Source organism: Cherax quadricarinatus, chromosome 30 (genome assembly GCF_038502225.1).
Source record: "Cherax quadricarinatus isolate ZL_2023a chromosome 30, ASM3850222v1, whole genome shotgun sequence".
NCBI lineage: Eukaryota > Metazoa > Arthropoda > Malacostraca > Decapoda > Parastacidae > Cherax > Cherax quadricarinatus.
In genome coordinates this window covers 14098407-14115469 of record NC_091321.1, presented here as the reverse complement: position 1 = coordinate 14115469, position 17063 = coordinate 14098407, and positions in this window count along the sequence as shown.

The window sequence follows — 17063 nt, the reverse complement described above, 5'->3', positions numbered from 1 at the left end:
CCTGCATCAACGTCTACGCCAGTCCCTGCATCAACGTCTACGCCAACTCAAGCATCAACGTCTACGCCAGTCCCTGCATCAACGTCTACGTCAGTGCCTGTATCAACGTCTACGCCAGCTCCTGCATCAACGTCTACGCCAGTCCCTGCATCATCGTCTACGCCAGCTCAAGCATCAGCGTCTACGTGAGCTCCTACATCAACGTCTCCGCCAACGTTCATCTCTGTCTCTACCTTGATTCCACTGCGATAACATCACTTTCAGTAAGACTTACGTCACAAACCAAGATCTACGTCACAAAACACAAAACCTACGTCACTTCCTCCCTAATATATATTCCTCCCTGGGTGTCAGGGATACAGTATATCCCTCCCTGGGGATATAGTATATTCCTCCCTGGGGATATAGTATTTTCCTCCCTGGGGATATAGTATATTCCTCCCTGGGTGCCAGGGATACAGTATATTCCTCCCTGGGTGCCAGGGATACAGTATATTCCTCCCTGGGTGGCAGGGATACAGTATATTCCTCCATGGGTGGCAGGGATACAGTATATTCCTCCCTGGGTGCCAGGGATACAGTATATTCCTCCTTGGGTGACAGGGATACAGTATATTTCTCTCTGGGTGCCAGGGATACAGTATATTCCCCCCTGGGTGCCAGGGATACAGTATATTCCTCCCTGGGTGGCAGGGATACAGTATATTCCTCCCTGGGTGGCAGGGATACAGTATATTCCTCCATGGGTGGCAGGGATACAGTATATTCCTCCCTGGGTGCCAGGGATACAGTATATTCCTCCTTGGGTGACAGGGATACAGTATATTCCTCTCTGGGTGCCAGGGATACAGTATATTCCCCCCTGGGTGCCAGGGATACAGTATATTCCTCCCTGGGTGGCAGGGATACAGTATATTCCTCCCTGGGTGCCAGGGATACAGTATATTCCTCGCTACCTACTTGGAAGGCGTTCCGGGGGTCAACGCCCTCAAGGCCCAGTCCTTGACCAGGCCTCCCAGTGGATTAGGGCCTGATCAACCAGGCTATTACTGCTGGCTGCAAGTAATCCAACGTACGAACCACAGCCCGGCTGATCCGGCACCGACTTTAAGTATCTGTCCAGCTCCCTCTTGAAGGCAGCCAGGGGCCTATTGGTAATTCCCCTTATGGCTGGTAGGAGGCTGTTGAATAGTCTTGGGTCCCTGACACTTATTTGTGTTTTCTCTTAGTGTACTGATGGCGCCCCTACTTTTCATTGGGTGTATGTTGCACCGCCTTCCAGGTCTTTTGCTTTCGTATTGAGCGATTTCTGTGTGCAGATTAGGGACCTGTCCCTCTAGGATTTTCCCAGGTATTGATTATGAGATACATCATAATCTACACCTGGAAAATCCTAAAGGGAATGGTCCCTAATCTACATACAAAAATCACTCCCCACGAAAGCAAAAGACTAGGCAGGTGGTGTCGAGGACAGTATATTCCTTCCTGGGTGCTACGGACATAGCATATTTTTTCCCTGGGTCCCGTAGCTCGATTGGTAGCACACTCAGCTCACGCAATGAAGTCCGTGGTTCGATCCCCGGTACGGGTGAAAATGTTAGGACGTGTTTCCTTAAGACATCTGCTGTTACTGTTCACCTATCAGTAAAATAAGTACCTGGGTGTTAGTTGACTGGTGTGGGTCGCATCCCGGTGACAAAATTGACCTAATTTGCCTGAAATGCTCTGCATAACAAGGGGTTTTCTATATAGTAGTGTCAGTGATGTCAGCTAGGCCTATATACCTTGCACTTTTAGAAATAAAGATCATTATTATTATATTCCTCCTGGGTAAAGGGAGTATGAGACAGCATGTGAGACGTAAATGGAAAGAGGAAAATACTACAAGGATTGGAAGTTGGATTTACCCGCACTGTGTCCAACATTTTTAAAACCTTTCTGCCATGTAAATTCTGTCTTAATCTTATCAATTCTATCTTAATTTTATTTGATTAAAACTCTTATAACCTTCCTTGAAAGCTATATATTGAGAAATTTTTTATTTTTGTGGGGAGTAAATGAATTCAAATTCAGAGGATTTCAAGCCTAAGACCTGTGTTGTCTCACCTCGACTCAATTTAAAGTCCAACCCTATCCAGGGAGGCGACCCACAACCCTCGACTAACACCCGTACCGGGTATCGAACCACTGAGCCTCGGTTTGTGAGCTGAGTGCGCTACCGCCCAAGCCGCGACGTTTGTAGGGGTTATTTAGAGATATATGAGTGTATAAGCGAGACGGGTAGTCGGCAGTAAGAGCTTCATACTTATCCTGATCATGTAGTTGTGGAGGTTCGATCCTCTGTTTTCCTAAAGAGTACCTTGAAATATACATTAATGTTTTTTTCAGCAGGTTTTGAAAGTTCTATTGAATCATCCTTCTTAAAGTATACTTATGTATGACAGAGAATCGTCACTTCGACCCTTCCAATAAGGTCCACGTCAGTTCCCTGTTATCTAATAATATATAATTTTTCCACTATAATCTACCTTGTCCATAATTACTATCGCATTTCCTTTATCTATTTTCGTATTTCGTATTGTGTTGCAGAGGTGTGAGCCCAGACCTCTGCAATACAATTGTCATCAAAGATTTGTTAAGTTTTACCATGAATTAAGGAAAGACCCCAGACTTCCCCTTATAAAGCAAAGCAAATGCGATAGTAATTATGGACAAGGTAGATTATAGGGGAAAAATAAACATGACATTAAGAGAGGGAAACTGACGCGCCTCTTAAATCTTCACTGAAACAGAGACAATGTTATTAAAGACTAGGGTGTTATGGTGACCCTTTTGTGCTTACTAAATAATAACTGGTCTTTATTTGGTCTCTCCAATGTTACCAATATGTCACTAAGCAGCTTTCATAAGTATATTATGTTGTCAGCATGTTGCCACAATACACGACTACCATTAAGCGGGAGTAAGTGTCACAGACTTACTCCATCAACTCACCATTACGTCACCATGGAGCCGCCATTAAGGTTCTTGAAGGTAATTCTGATCTGTCCCGTAGAGCGCATGTTAGTATTTGTTAGGTTAACGTCAGTTACTAAATTTAACCAATTGTAACATACAATAACACCGGTCAACTGCAAATATACATAAACGAGGAATTCTATGCACAACAAAAAGATTTCATCAGAATACACAATCATTGTATTTCCAGAGAAGTCGTGTAATTCTGGGATTATTTTTGACTTGACCTTGACCCTGACCTTGCGTGTAAAGCGCCAATCCTCCCCTCTCCTCAAAAAAAAAAAAAAAAAAAAAAAAAAAAGAGAGAGAACAACGGAGACCTCAATGAACATTATGCACGAAACTGAAATTTATAAGAACATAAGAATGTAGGAACACTGCAGTAGGCCTATTGACCCATACAAGGTAAGTCCTTACGTATTTCTCCAACCTTTTCCTCCCAAAGCCTCACGTACTAATCAGACCCAGGCCTTTTCACTCATCAGTTTGGTGTTATTATCTTTATTGGCGGTGTCGAGTCCAAGAAGAAAAACAACGTTAAGTTAGGATGCTGGGTAGCCATGGCGACATCAACACACTGCACAAGGGGTCGTTCACTGCCCTAACACATAACTAGAGCTCGTCACACTTGGTTCTAACTAAGCCAATATTTGGAGAAGAAACTTTACGTGACGTTTCGGTCTATCCTGAATCATCGTTAAGTTACGACCGAGAGAAAAGGAGTAAGAAAGCAGAAGACAGTGTAAGTGAAGAATTGGCGAAGGTAGACGACAGGTCAGGTGAAGAGAATAACAGAAGATAGACTTGGAGAAGGTGAGGAGGAAGATGGGAAGGAAAAATCAACAGAAGCAAAAGTTAATTTTAATGGTATCTCCTTTTATATTGTATATGATGCGTAAGGACACCCCCGCCCTCCCGTTCTCTCTAACTTCTCGGGACGAAGACAAGCAGAACGTTTCTTATTCCTCCAGTAGTGACTAAGTCGGAAAGAACTTGGCGATGGGTGGTGTGGAATTTCCCTTCCAGTCTGCCAACGTCGCAGTGCGACCACAAATGACGACATACGTCTGTGATGGGGTGTATATACACAAGTATATATCTAGCTGGTGGGCGCACGTAGTATACAAGACACAGTGGTAGCAGCAGAACACTCCCACTCCCAAAGGTCTCTTGCGCTGAGCAGCACCGTCCGCTGTAATCTTGGGCGTACCTTGACCCATCATATTCCAGGGATGGATTTCGGTTACGAAAGTATTCAACCTTCTTTAAGCCTGAACGAATCCTTAGACGACAACGATATAAACAACCTGTGCCAAACTTACCTTAGTGAGGAGCCCTCTGCAGACACTGCAGGTTACCAGCACAACTTCTCCAGGATCTCCATCACTTCTTGGAGAGGAGAGGCAAGTTGCTCAGTTACCCAGCCATCACCGTGTTAACTTCCATACATCCCAAGTTAAATAGTTTAACGGCTGAGCAAGTGCAATAACGAGCGTGGTTTAGGAAACTTTATCAATCGTATTTTCGCTTCTAAGTAAACTTCATAGCATTTGTCGTCTGAAATAGCAATGTTTTTCTTGTGTCAAACGAAGAGTGCGTTATCTTAGGTTTTTCAATTCAGCAGGAGGTGGAGGAGTGGGCGAGAGTGGTGATGCAGGGGCAGTGTGACGGCCACGCCTGCCAAAATGTTCACTTCAGCCGTCTGAGAATGATTACCGGCAGGCAGCTCCTCAGTCTGTCTCAGCAGCAGCTGCGAGACATCGTTGGTGACCACTGGACGCTCTCACTTTATCACCAACTTCAGGCCTTAAGGGACTCTCAAGGTAAATCTTCCTTGCTCTACGAAGATAATACTCAGGTCACATGTCAATTAATTTTTTTAAGTGACTTGTCAGGCATAGTTTAAAATCCTCACAAATTCTATTCATTATCAATGAATCTAATTTATACAACTCTGAACTCATATTCATATATTGAAATCAATGTTATTTTTTTGTGAAGTTTGATTCGATTATTTTTCACTCAGCCATGAACCTGCTTGATGCAACCTTCTCGGTCTTTTTAAAATCAATTGGGTGGTTAAAATCTCCCGTGAATAGAGCATTAGACTCTTGTCCAGTTGTAATGCTATATACACAAATAACCCGCACATAGGAGAGAGGAGCTTACGACGACGTTTCGGTCCGACTTGGACCATTTACAAAGTGTGACTTTGTAAATGGTATTGTGCCTTTTTCTTACTAATGCTACATTTACTTCGTCTCATCTTATCCTCCTTTCAACCAAAGTTTTCTCTTTCTCATCGCAACTAACACATCTCAGCTCCTCGAGTCAAGTATGTCTATACAAACGTTTCCCTTTGATATTGTTTTGTTTTTAAGTACGAACATTAAATTGTCGTTGAATATTAAATTTTGGTCTAACGTGTGTTGTGTCGTGAAGATTCTTGTAACATTTCACACTCCAAGCATCTAAATTCCAGTAACAATATCTTGTCAACAGTTATTCCCAGATGTCTCTCTCTGACGCGTTCAATATATCTTCACAAAGCGAATCTACTTTATGTGGCGTGTTGTCGCAGTCTCTAATTCCCCAAAGGAGGTTCGAGCCTCCAACATTTCACACGATACCATAATCCAATTTCCGTTCCGTGACTGATCTTCACTTGCTTCCGGCATCCCCTTGTCACTACATTTATTGAATTTATTGGAGCCTTGTAGGAATTTTTATTTTTAATATATATTTCTTATATATCGTAGGATGCTTGCATTATCTATAAACATATTTGCTCTATGAGTTCGCATTTTATATCTTCTATATTTTGTTGCAATCCGCCGATCAGTCACAATTAATGCGACTGATCGACAGATTAGATTAATTTATTAAAGTTAATATAGAGAATTTTGATCTGAAACCGAATAATTTGGGAGCATGTTATTATTCTCACACCGACCAGGGTCGGTGGTCGCTCTGGCAAGGTCTCCAACACAGAAAATAACGAACACATTCACGTGTGTGTTGAAAGGCACCAGCGCCTACAGCAACTCACGCCAGTAGTTGTTCTTTGCCGCGTCTGTCATAGGATCGACGGCACCGCTACACAGTCACATGACAAACACCTGAAATTTAGAGTGATTTATTTGACGAATGTTATAGGTACAAATCAGTAGGTGCTTCCGGAGCAATTCTCCACTTGCTTAGATCAAACATGGTCGCTTCCCATTTCCCCGGGTGCTGTACGACCCCTGGTGATTCAGCGTCTCGTAAATATAATAATATGGTGAAGGCGAGTTACAGTGCTCTTCCCTCTCAGCGTCTTGCATAGGTAACCAGTTTTATCTTTCAACAAAACCACGTTGACGTCAATATCAAAATGATATACAATACCGACAGGTTCGTAGGTAAGACACATAGGACTGACAACCTCAAAATCTACGACTTCAAGGGTGATGGACTGATTACATCGTCTTCACATCTCTACTTCTCCTGCCTACTTTCTGTACTCGACTGAAAAAGCCTACTGTGTAGGCGAAACGTTTCGGAATAAAGTTGCCTAAATGTTGCCTATGTGTCTTACCCACGTCGACGTACATCACATCAGTATGTTCTTGAGCCTAAGCTATAACATGATGCACTAGTGCATTGTTTTTTGAAGAACTTACCTATAGTAAGTTGTATTTGTCAGTGGTGTACCATTATTATTATTATTATTATTATTATTATTATTATTATTATTATTATTATTATTATTATTATTATTATTATCATCAAAATTAAGTGCTAAACCACAGGGGTGATACAGTGCTGCAGTGATACCATTATGTTTGTGTGAGTGGTACCATTATGTTTGTTATGATCATACAGGGCACCCAAGCCAGCCACCACAAAGAAACACTGATGCAATGAGCAGTGAGCCGGGTCATCTAGACGACGACCTAGCCCAATACCTGCCGAAGAAACCTTCGTCGTCACTGGGAATGGGTCCTCCATCGGCCATGGGGCCCCCACTGACCAAGGGACTTCCATCGGCCATTGGGCCCCCACTGACCATGGAGCCCTCACTGGCCATGGGGCCCCCACTGGCCACGGGACCTCCCAGCACTCAGCAAGAAAGTTGGGACTATGTACTCGAGGGCAATTACAAGGCCTTTCAGTCGCAACCCCAGTTTGGGGCTGATGTGTTTGAATACCACAAGTCGTGTTCCCAGGCAACAGGAGTTATCGACGATACGCAGGGACCCAGCCTAGGTAAAAGTACCTTAGAATTCCAGGAGCCGTGGTTCCAGCCAGGTGAAGGTGCCTTAGCACCCCACAGACCGTGGTTTCAGCCCGATGAAGGTGCCTTAGAACCCCAGAAGTCGTGTTTCCAGCTAGGTGAAGGTGCCACAGGTGTTTCCTTTCCTCGCAGATTAAACACCATGGTGGATGAGATGCAGGACCTCGGTCTACAGGATCCGTGCATGCCTATAAACCGAGGTAAGTATCTTTCTAACTACATTACTATAGTTTTAGGCATAAAAGACTAATCTGAAGTTTGTAGAGGAACGCAGTAGAAATATTTATAGGTTATGTTTATTGCTGTTTACAGAAGAGTCCCAGGTGAGCAGCGGGGAATCTACCAGTGGTTCTGACTATGGCTGTGATAGTCTGGAGCTGTCTGGAAACAGTATGGACCTGCCTAGAGATAGTCAAAACCTGCCCAGAGATGGTCTGGGGCAGGTTTCCGATGATGACCTCATGAAGAAAATCCCATCCAAGACAAGAAAGCGAGGTAATAGTTCCTCAGTTTTCACCCACGCCTGTAATGACGTTTACGTTTCTGTTTTCGAGTCACTCCATATCTAGGATATACACTCATTTCAGTCAGCAAGGTTCTTTAATGATAAATGGTTGATATAGACTCCAGTTTCCAGAGCCTTAGAAATTGTCACTTATGGTGATGTTTGAAAATAGGCAGCGAGGAATCTCAGTATGAGCTCTTAAAGATGTTATTAATCCAGTGTCTTACTGTAAGTGAATGTTTCATTTCTGGACTTTTCCAAGACGTTGTTGCGTTCCTGTCTGACTTTTAAAGATGCGACACACCTCGCAGGACCTTTTATTGCACAACCCCCTCAAGGAAGGTGCCTCAATGCCGGTGAAGGGCTCTTCATCCAAGGAATTTGACCCTTCCTTCCGTTCCTTAGATCGAAACTCATTGTCACCCATTTCCCAGGTGATGCAGACTTCTACGGACTGATAACTCCCTCGTGAACATTAAAATTATTTTTCTTGTTACTGTGCTAAGGCTTTTGTGCAGTGAAAGTGCTCTTGTGTCGTAATATTCACTGATATGGAAAAGGCGTATGACAGGGTGGATAGGGGGGCAATGTGGCAGATGTTGCAAGTGTATGGTGTAGGAGGTAGGTTACTGAAAGCAGTGAAGAGTTTTTACGAGGATAGTGAGGCTCAAGTTAGAGTATGTAGGAAAGAGGGAAATTTTTTCCCAGTAAAAGTAGGCCTTAGACAAGGATGTGTGATGTCACCGTGGTTGTTTAATATATTTATAGATGGGGTTGTAAGAGAAGTAAATGCGAGGGTCTTGGCAAGAGGCGTGGAGTTAAAAGATAAAGAATCACACACAAAGTGGGAGTTGTCACAGCTGCTCTTTGCTGATGACACTGTGCTCTTGGGAGATTCTGAAGAGAAGCTGCAGAGATTGGTGGATGAATTTGGTAGGGTGTGCAAAAGAAGAAAATTAAAGGTGAATACAGGAAAGAGTAAGGTTATGAGGATAACAAAAAGATTAGGTGATGAAAGATTGGATATCAGATTGGAGGGAGAGAGTATGGAGGAGGTGAATGTATTCAGATATTTGGGAGTTGACGTGTCAGCGGATGGGTCTATGAAAGATGAGGTGAATCATAGAATTGATGAGGGGAAAAGGGTGAGTGGTGCACTTAGGAGTCTGTGGAGACAAAGAACTTTGTCCTTGGAGGCAAAGAGGGGAATGTATGAGAGTATAGTTTTACCAACGCTCTTATATGGGTGTGAAGCATGGGTGATGAATGTTGCAGCCAGGAGAAGCATGGAGGCAGTGGAGATGTCATGTCTGAGGGCAACGTGTGGTGTGAATTTAATGCAGAGAATTCGTAGTTTGGAAGTTAGGAGGAGGTGCAGGATTACCAAAACTGTTGTCCAGAGGGCTGAGGAAGGGTTGTTGAGGTGGTTCGGACATGTAGAGAGAATGGAGCGAAACAGAGTGACTTCAAGAGTGTATCAGTCTGTAGTGGAAGGAAGGCGGAGTAGGGGTCGGCCTAGGAAGGATTGGAGGGAAGGGGTAAAGGAGGTTTTGTGTGCGAGGGGCTTGGACTTCCAGCAGGCATGCCTGAGCATGTTTGATAGGAGTGAATGGAGACAAATGGTTTTTAATACTTGACGTGCTGTTGGAGTGTGAGCAAAGTAACATTTATGAAGGGATTCAGGGAAACCGGCAGGCCGGACTTGAGTCCTGGAGATGGGAAGTACAGTGCCTGCACTTGAAGGAGGGGTGTTAATGTTGCAGTTTAAAAACTGTAGTGTAAAGCACCCTTCTGGCAAGACAGTGATGGAGTGAATGATGGTGAAAGTTTTTCTTTTTCGGGCCACCCTGCCTTGGTGGGAATCGGCCAGTGTGATAATAAAATAAAATAATATGTTAACTTATTAATGAGTTTTCTTGCAGAACGTGGACCCAAGGTGTGGGAGTTCCTTATGAGATTATTAGTGAACGAGAAGTTCAATCCAGAAGTGATTCGCTGGGAGGACGAGGCCAGTGCCACCTTTCGTCTGGTGCAGCCCACGCTCGTGGCACACATGTGGGCAGCAAGGTCAACACCCAAGAAGAGCTTGTGTTATAACAACTTCGCTCGTAGCCTCAGGTAAGGTGGCCTTAGGAACTTGACGCTTGTTCATGTAGTAAAATGATTTTCTCTCTCTGGTAAATGTTACATCGACCAGTTCGTCTCTACTCCATCATTATCCTTCTCATGTTCTTCATTTATCTCCTGTTACCTGTTCCTTCCCCCCCCCCCAACCATTCTTCTTCATAATCCTAGATCTTTCTAAAGGGGCAAGAAACACATTCTGTTTGATTCATGTGACTGTAGTCTCTCTCTCTCTCTCGCCTTCTACAGCCCTACCCTTGATTCAGACACCTAGATAAACCAGGACAGTTTAATCTACGTAGACGTAGATAGTTCTTTGGAGTAGATAGTCTCGGTGTGGACCTCCAAGTCCTTTGCTCTCTGTTTTTCCCATGTACTTACTCCATCCACAGTCACCCAGGTAAGACATTTGTGTCTCCCTACAGGCATCACTACTCCACCGGCGCCCTGAAGCCTGTGATGGAGAAGCAGCTTGTGTACAGATGTGGTGACTGTGCCCTCAAGTACCTGAAACACCTGCAGCAGCAGCACGATGCCTCTTCTGAAGCTGAAGAAAGCGAAAGGCGACAATAGAGCACCTGCAGTACCAGCAGCAGCAGCAGCACACCACCTCTCCTGATACTGAAGTAGATGAGAACCAATGCTAGAGTACCTGAAGCAGCAGCACACTTCTTCTGAAGCCGAAGCTGAGAACCAATATTAGAGTACCTGAAGCAGTAGTAGCACACGTCTTCTGAAACTGAAGTTGAGAACCAACACTAGATTACCTGAAACAGCAGCAGCAGCAGCGCACCACTTTTGATACTGGAGATGAGAGACAGCCTCATCACACTCAGCCTCCCGTAGAAGCTTCAAATATGCGAAAACACATCAGTCACTGGAGGATAAGACGGCATTCATAAGTAAAGACAAGGAAAATAATTAAAGATAAAGGGACATAGAAAATGAGAAGAGCAAAGAAAACTACAGCGATCAACGAAAATAAAACAAATCATTGTAGATATTCAGTAATAAAGCTCGTTATTTATTTATTTATGAACTGTGTCACATAGACTTATCTATGTCACCTTTATTGTGTGTCTGATCTTCCATGTCTCTGTGTAACTGTGTTCACATGTTGACCTGTTTGTGTTTATGTGTTTATCATTATGTCAGTGAATTTATTATTGTTTCTATTTATTCCTTCAGATGGTTAACCATTATTTCTGGTGGTTAATGGGAGGTTAAATTATTAATCAAAAGTAAGCGCTAAACCCACGAGGGTCATATAGCGCTGACCTGGGGGAATGTTTAAAGCCTATCGACCACACAAGGGTCATTAAGGTTGACCCTCGTGTGGTCGATAATAACTGGATATATATATATATATATATATATATATATATATATATATATATATATATATATATATATATATATATATATATATATATATATATATATATATATATATATATATATATATATATATATATATATATATATACACACACACACACACACACACACACACACACACACACACACACACACACACACACACACATATATATATATATATATATATGCAATAAGATCACAGTAAACATGTGATTTCAAAATATGCAAAACAACCACTCTGAAAGAATAGAGAAATTCCAAGCGCTTTCGTGACTACTCACATTATCAAGGAACTATGAAAGTGAAGCATCCAAGGAAGCTATATAAGGGGTCCGGCCAGCACCTCACTATCAGATCCCACAACGGTTAAACACCTGACGCGCGGCGACCCAACTTGGATAAGTCCTTTGCACAACTCACCCCCAAGCTATTCTACCCAAGAAAATTTAAAAATTATTTGTCCAGTGTATTATTAAATTCTTCCCAAATTCTATTAATTATAAATGGATCTAATTTATATAAACCAAAGGAAATATTCATATTATTGTCAAAACTACTTTATATGAAACAAGATTCAATTATATTCCTGTCGACCATGGACTTGCTTGATACTACTTTCTCAACTTTTTGAAAATCAATTGGATGGTTAAAATCTCTTACATGAATAAATAGAGCATTGGAATCTTGTGTAGTTCTAATGCTATATTTATGTTTGACCGTAATAAACTTTATCGCAACTTTTACAAGGAATCTTATAGACACATCCATCAGCATTTTGGGGGGAATTCTTTATCAAAAGTTTTTTTACTGTATCAAGATTTTTGAATACAACTTTAATATTAAAAGTCTTAAGAAGAGAAGGCATATCAACCAAGTTTTCATGGTAAGGGAGAACCAACATATTTTTAGTTGAATAAGGCTGGTTGTCCCTTTTTGGATTATAAAAAGTGTTTCTAGCAACTTTAAAAGATTTATCAATTACATTTCTTGGATATTTTAAATCATTACCTATTTCATAAATTTTGGATATTTCCTCATCTATGAACTCAGGACTACAAATTCGTAAAGCTCTCAAAAACATTGATGAGAAAACAGACAGTTTGACTCTATCTTGATGCGAGGAATAATAGTGGACATAGGAACAGTTATTTGTAGGTTTTCCGTAAATTTTAAATTTGAATTCATTATTACCCTTAATAATTAAAACATCTAGAAAAGGCAATGAGTTATTTTCTTCAAACTCAACAGTAAAGAACAGACAAAGAAAATGATTACCAAGAAAAAATGAATAATCTCTTAGATGATACTGAAACCTATTCTAAACTTAGGAAAAATCCCCTAGAAACCGTTAACAGCAATTTCAATAAAACAATAAAACTTCTACTGAAAGGCAAAGATGAATTAGTCAAACAATTTACTTCCACTAATCCATCTTTACCTTACATGTATGGACTAATAAAAACACACAAACCAGGGAATCCAGTCAGACCAATTATTAGCTCCATAGGGTCAGTTTCATATAAATTATCCAAATGGCTTGTTGATATTTTGAGCTTTATTGTTGGCAAAATTTCTATCTTTAATGTTAAAAACAACATAGACTTGGTTTATAAATTAAGCTCCTTGACTGACTTAAATGATTTTAATATGGTTAGTTTTGATGTTACTTCCTTGTTTACGAAAGTTCCTGTTGATGATTTATTAAGTTTCTTATCTGAAGAACTCGTTAACTATGATTTACCATTGCCAGTTCCTACTATCATTAAACTTATTACACTTTGCATTGTTGATGCAAAATTTGTATTTAATGATAAGTTTTACACTCAGAAGTTTGGTATGGCAATGGGAAATCCTCTTTCACCTGTTCTTAGTAACCTATACATAGAATTTTTTGAAACAAGGTTGCTTAACACAATCCTCTCTAATAGAGCAAAATGGTTCAGATATGTTGATGATATTTTGTGTCTTATGCCCAAAAATGTAGATATACACCATTTTCTTGGAAAATTAAATAGCTTAGCCCATTCTATAATCTTTACTGTTGAGTTTGAAGAAAATAACTCATTGCCTTTTCTAGATGTTTTAATTATTAATGGTAATAATGAATTCAAATTTAAAATTTACAGAAAACCTACAAATAACTGTTCCTATGTCCACTATTATTCCTCGCATCAAGATAGAGTCAAACTGTTTGTTTTCTCATCAATGTTTTTGAGAGCTTTACGAATTTGTAGTCCTGAGTTCATAGATGAGGAAATATCCAAAATTTATGAAATAGGTAATGATTTAAAATACCCAAGAAATGTAATTGATAAATCTTTTAAAGTTGCTAGAAACACTTTTTATAATCCAAAAAGGGACAACCACCCTTATTCAACTAAAAATATGTTGGTTCTCCCTTACCATGAAAACTTGGTTGATATGCCTTCTCTTCTTAAGACTTTTAATATTAAAGTTGTATTCAAAAATCTTGATACAGTAAAAAGCTTTTGATAAAGAATTCCCCCCAAAATGCTGATGGATGTGTCTATAAGATTCCTTGTAAAATTTGCGATAAAGTTTATTACGGTCAAACTGGTAAAAATCTCGAACTAAGATTAAAACAACATAAATATAGCATTAGAACTGGACAAGATTCCAATGCTCTATTTATTCATGTAAGAGATTTTAACCATCCAATTGATTTTCAAAAAGTTGAGAAAGTAGTATCAAGCAAGTCCATGGTCGACAGGAATATAATTGAATCTTCTTTCACATTTTCATTATATATGTTCAAGTGAATGAGTTTTTGATCTTGTGTATAGCCAGGTGAAACTGGTCAGTTTTTCACTTGGGGGGGGTAGGTGTGTAAGTAATCTCTGCAATAGCAGGTCATGTGATACACATGTCATATTATTTTAGATGTCTAATGTTGTCCATTCTCTGTAGGATGTGATGTATAGATTATCTCCGACAGTGTAAATAATCTGTCTGCAGGAGGGAATAATGTGTAAATTTATTTATTATTGTGGTAGGTTTATGTGTGTAGCGTGTTTTTAGGGTGATATATTATAAGATGCTAATTACTATCAAGGACTGTTGGTGGTTGAGTGGTGACGGCAGACACAGTTACTAGGCATGGGGGGGGGGTTTGAAGTGTGCACGATATTAATTATTACCATAGGGTATATGAGGGTAGGGTGGATTGTGTTCTATGGTGGATGTGAGCCATCAGGTTCAGACATTCCTTGTATTATAGTGTCAGCCGTTTAGCTGGCTGGATTGTGTTTATATATATATTGTCATTGAAGTTTTTAATGCTTCTACAAATGTGTATGTATAAGAGATTTGTCACTGTGTATCTAAGGTGAAAGTGGCACGTTTTCATGGGGGGGGGAGTGTAAGCTTTACTGGGTGGGTTGTATATGTATGTATGTGTGTGTATGTGTATATGTATGTATATATGTATATGTATGTGTGTGTATGTGTATGTATATGTATATATATATGTATATATGTATATATATATATATATGTATATGTATATATATATGTATATATATATATGTGTATGTATGTATGTGTGTGTGTGTATGTGTATATATATATATATATGTATATGTATGTATGACCACCTTTTCATGTGAAGCACAGTACGTACAAGCGGTGTTTGATTTGAGTGCAGCAGCCAGTTCTGTCATTATATATGTGCTTCTTCAGTACTGTGTAGTCACAGTTGATTATTGTTCACTGCCTGTATCTTGTTACATATTGATTATGTACCCATATATTTTGTATCTGAGTTTTAAATAAAATATAAAAAAAAAAATTGAATCTTGTTTCATAAAAAGCAGTTTTGAAAATATATGAATATTTCCTTTGGTTTATATAAATTAGATCCATTTATAATTAATAGAATTTGGGAAGAATTTAATAATACACTGGACAAATAATTTTTAAATTTTCTTGGGTAGAATAGCTTGGGGGTGAGTTGTGCAAAGGACCTATCCAAGTTGGGTCGCCGCGCGTCACGTGTTTAACCGTTGTGGGATCTGATAGTGAGGTGCTGGCCGGACCCCTTATATAGCTTCCTTGGATGCTTCACTTTCATAGTTCCTTGATAATGTGAGTAGTCACGAAAGCGCTTGGAATTTCTCTATTCTTTCAGAGTGGTTGTTTTGCATATATATATATATATATATATATATATATATATATATATATATATATATATATATATATATATATATATATATATATATATATATATATAAATATATATATATATATATATATATATATATATATATATATATATATATATATATATATATATATATATATATATATATATATATATATATATATATATATATCGTGCCGAATATGTAAAATTGGTCAATTAGCAAGAACTCATATAAAATTAAGTTCTTTCTGTTATACGTTTAAAGATATATTTTTTCATTAATGTTAATGTAAAAAAATTTTATTTTGCACCAAAAGTATCTTAGAAAACTTACCTAACCTTATTATAACAAGAGCAATTTATTTTAGCCTAACTCAACTAAATATATTTTAAATAAGTTTACAATAATTTAGTACTAAACACAATCAAATATATTTTTTTCGTTAGGTTCAGAATGATTTTGGCGAAATTATTGCATACACAAATTTTCACTTGTCCTATATATATGGCAAGATGAGCATTGCTATTTAAGCCAAGATCGTAAGTACTGCCTATTAGGCACGATATATATATATATATATATATATATATATATATATATATATATATATATATATATATATATATATATATATATATATATATATATATATATATATATATATGTATGTATGTATGTATGCAAAACAACCACTGTGAAAGAATAGAGAAGTTCCAAGTGCTTTCGCAAATTTTACAAGGAATCTTATAGACACATCCATCAGCATTTTGGGGGGGATTCTTTATCAAAAGTTTTTTTTACTGTATCAAGATTTTTGAATACAACTTTAATATTAAAAGTCTTAAGAAGAGAAGGCATATCAACCAAGTTTTCATGGTAAGGGAGAACCAACATATTTTTAGTTGAATAAGGCTGGTTGTCTCTTTTTGGATTGTAAAAAGTATTTCTAGCAACTTTAAAAGATTTATCAATTACATTCCTTGGGTATTTCAAATCATTACCTATTTCATAAATTTTGGATATTTCCTCATCTATGAACTCTGGACTACAAATTCGTAAAGCTCTCAAAAACATTGATGAGAAAACAGACAGTTTGACTCTATCTTGATGCGAGGAATAATAGTGGACATAGGAACAGTTATTTGTAGGTTTTCCGTAAATTTTAAATTTGAATTCATTATTACCCTTAATAATTAAAACATCTAGAAAAGGCAACGAGTTATTTTCTTCAAATTCAACAGTAAAATTTATAGAATGGGCTAAGCTATTTAATTTGCCAAGGAAATGGCGTATATCTACATTTTTGGGCATAAGACACAAAATATCATCAACATATCTGAACCATTTAGCTCTATTAGGGAGGATTGTGTTAAGCAACCTTGTTTCAAAAAATTCCATGTATAGGTTACTAAGAACAGGTGAAAGAGGATTTCCCATTGCCATACCAAACTTCTGAGTGTAAAACTTATCATTAAATACAAATTTTGCATCAACAATGCAAAGTTTAATAAGTTTAATGATAGTAGGAACTGGCAATGGTAAATTATAATTAACGAGTTCTTCAGATAAGAAACTTAATAAATCATCAACAGGA